Here is a 3,869-nt window from a genome sequence, read left to right as displayed (position 1 = left end):
AAGACCCCAACACACACAGCTGTAAACAATAGGTGATTGTGCGGTGAGAGCTGTCCCTGAATCTTAAACAGCAGGTGAATTAACATATTTAGCCGAATGAGAGATGTTGAGACTATTTTATGATATTTTCACAAAACCACATTTTAATAGTTTCCCCCATTTAAATCAGGAAATGATCTGAGATGTAAACTTCCTACAGTCAAATCTGACTCATTAACACTCATTACCCTAGGCTATAAGGTATCTGTCCGTCACAGATTCGTGTTCTCTCACTCTTATTCACTTCTGAGCTCTGTTCCTCCCGGAAAAATGTAAAGGTGAATAACAGGTTATCAGACACAGGGAGGGTGGAAAGGGGGAGTGCAGAGACAAAGAAAGAGAGGACAGGGGGAGGGAGAGATGAGAGAAAGAGAAGTAACGTCTTCCTCTCTGCGCTGTCAGTGTTATAGGAACTTCACTCGCTTTAAACACTGCCGATCTCTTATAAACAGCATAGTCTAAAGTTCACAATCTTTCTGTCTTTTACCTTAAAATACCTGTACAAGAAAACCTAAAAGTGGTGTTTGCTAAGGCAAGTGTCACATTACTCATACTTCAAGTTAGAGATTTGAACAAACATCTAGGCCTAAACTTGCATCCTACATTGTTTACGCTACTGGCATCAATTACAGAACCTCGAATTGTGTTGCTTTCTGAGGAAACGTTTGCTATTACTTATCTATTCATCCGATTACAGTTGGTTGAAAACAAACCCATCAATTTACACTGAAGGAGGGGCAACAACGTTTAGTGGTGTCAAGTTCTACATTGACAAAACAACTCACATTTTCTTCACAGTATGTAACGTTAACGTTAATCCAATTATTCTCTTAAAACTAAAGGCAAATGGGAAAACTTTTAACTATAGCCCATTGTTAAATTCAGACAATTTGCATAATAGCGTATATAAATCTACATGACAGTGTCACTGAGTTTACCTTCACCCCATGAAAAAACACTTCAATGCAAATACATCCTTCTATCACACAATAATTATTCCAATGATGCCAGCGAGAAACTGCATCGTAAATGGCACGAACAACAAGACCAGTGCGGTATCCATAGCAACATCAAAAGACAAACACATCTAGAAACGGCCAGGAAGCTGTGAAGTCAAGAATCAAGAATCTGTGTGTGTGAAATTGGATCATCGGAGAGAGAGACAGCGTGAGAAAAAAGAGTGAGCGGAAGTGAGATAGAGAGAGACTTTGTGTATCTTATTTGAAATTGAGAGTGTGGTTGGTAATGGTAATAACCAACCCGATCAATAACCCTGTCTGGAGGCTACATATATCTGACCAAACACGTCACCTGAGACTGATGAGGGAAATGTAAATGAGTGAGATGACTGGACACTTTCTATTCTTCCATTCTTCCTGGAATTGGTGCTACCTGAGGGTTTTAACCAAAGAGTAAAAAGGTAATGGTGACATTTGAAAACAAAATACAGTCACATTGCACAATATAAAGTCACAATTAGGGGGGGAGGGGGGAATGACATTTCTGATATATAAAGTCAGTGTAAGATATAAAAGACATACCAAATTAATACTTTTATTCAGCAAGGGTGTATTAAAATTATAAAAATAGCATTTATGTTAATATTTTAACAGCATTTTGGCTATAATATTACAAAAGATTTATATTTCAAATGAATGATCTCTTTTGAACTTTCATCACAGGATCCTGAAAAAAGATTTAACAGTTTTCACAAAAATATTAAGTATCATAACTGTTTTCAAAATTGATAATGAGAAATGTTTCTTGAGCAGCAAATCAGCATAGAGATTGATTTCTGAAGGATCATTTGACACTGAGTAATGATGCTGAAAATTCAACTTCGATCACAGGAATAAAATATATATATTTTAATATTTTACTATAAATAGGTTATTTGAAATTGCAATAATATTACTGTTTTTTACTGTATTTCTGGTCACATAAATGCTGCCTTGGTGAGCATAAAAACACTTACCGTCCCCAAACTTTTGAGCAGTGTAAAATTCACAATGATAATAAATAAAGTGTGACTGAGAAACAGTCAAACATTCTTTTTTTACTCTGAGGCAGAAATGGGCTTTTATAAGTATAGCCAACTCAGGCCAATTTCATTTAATATTAGTAGCAGGCATCATATTAATATTGCCATTATACTTGGCTATTTAATAATAATAATAATAATAATATTTTTAATTAACAGAAATTAATAACTAAGAACTACTAACTAAACAGAAATCTGACTCGAATACCTTTTACCTGGTGGATGATACAAATTTAAAAACATGTTTTATTTTATTTTAATCCAAAAAAAGTCACTACCTTCCCTTTGAGAAAAAAAAAAATCTGTGTTCAAGTTTAGACTGAACAGGGTTAAGCTAGTTAAACCGGTTTAGAGGGTTTCTACTGACACATACATTTTTTGAGAAATGCTATTTGCTCAAGTAGGGAGTGAACCGTGTCATACTATCACTGATCGAAGGAACACATTGTGAATTCACAACAGCACCAGTTTCACAGAAACAGTGAGAGATTTTTCAATATGAAACATAATCAAAACAGCATAGACTTGGGCATTTAAAAGAGTGCTGTTCATTAAACATAAACAGAATTTGTGAAAATGATTATATAAATGGTTTTACACATGTATTTAGCAGATGCTTTTATCCCACAAAACAGTTACTATAAGAGTTCAACCAAATGAACATTAACATTTGATAGCCTCAAAGATATCATCATGAAGTCTTGCGTCACAAGGTTGTCTAGTTTCATAGATTGCGAACAGTGTTTGTCATAGTTTCTAACACAACATATGACTCACCCACTCTTAAAAAATCTGGTTCCATAAAGAACCTTTAACATCAATGAAACCTTTACATTGGGCAACATGCTCTTTATGAAAAGGTTCTTTAGAATATAATGTTCTTCACATTTAAAAAAACGGTTCTTTTAAGTACTGTTTTCTGAAAGGTTCTTTGGGGAACCAAAAATGGTTAGGCACTGCAGTGAAAACCCCCCTTTTTGGACCTTTATTTTAAAGAGTATACATATAACATACTCCACATTCAATTATTCATAGGAAATGAACAATTCAGCAGGAAGCAAAACCGTTTCAAAGCAAACAAAAGATTTATTGAAAAGGCATTGTGCCTTGGGGGGGGTAAAACAGTCACAGCGTTTTTTATTAGCTGCACTTTCTGGAAAGACACATAGTGACGTTTGATAAAAAAAAAGAGATTGTGATATATGATAAGATACACAAGGTGAAGGTTGTGCAAAACAACTTGCACAGGCGTACACAGAACCAATCTCTAGAATTCCAACACAGAAATAAGAAAGGTTTGTTGCCAGAGATACAGCCGTTTTGTTTTAAACCATCGAATATGCATGAATTTAGGAACATATATACAGGCCTAATTTAAACGTGCATCACACGCAGAAGTAGAGCGTCTGACATAATTATAATACAGTGAGGTATAAGAAAGAAAAAAAGTCATTATGACTAACTGGCAAAAATTGTAAATCATGTATTAACAACAGAAGAAATTCTGGCAACAATGACAAAGTTAAAACATAGCTAGCTTACTTCATTTTTACAGCAGAGCATTTAACCGTTCACGGGCTGACAAATTCACATTAAATATAATTTCTCCAGGCCCATCTGAACAATATCAAATGTAACAACAGAACGACCTGGCTCAGATGCATCCATTCAAGTATTACGGAACTGCTTTGGCTTCACGGCCCTGAGCTTTAGACTGAACGTCGCAGTCGTGTGATGAAGAAACAGGTTGTTCTGTTCAAAATCTTTGTGGCTCCTTCAGCTGTGGGTT

The sequence above is a fragment of the Phoxinus phoxinus genome (assembly GCF_949152265.1).
Source record: "Phoxinus phoxinus genome assembly, chromosome: 17".
Lineage (NCBI taxonomy): Eukaryota > Metazoa > Chordata > Actinopteri > Cypriniformes > Leuciscidae > Phoxinus > Phoxinus phoxinus.
The sequence above is the reverse complement of the archived record's forward strand: the minus strand, read 5'-3'. Positions refer to the sequence as shown.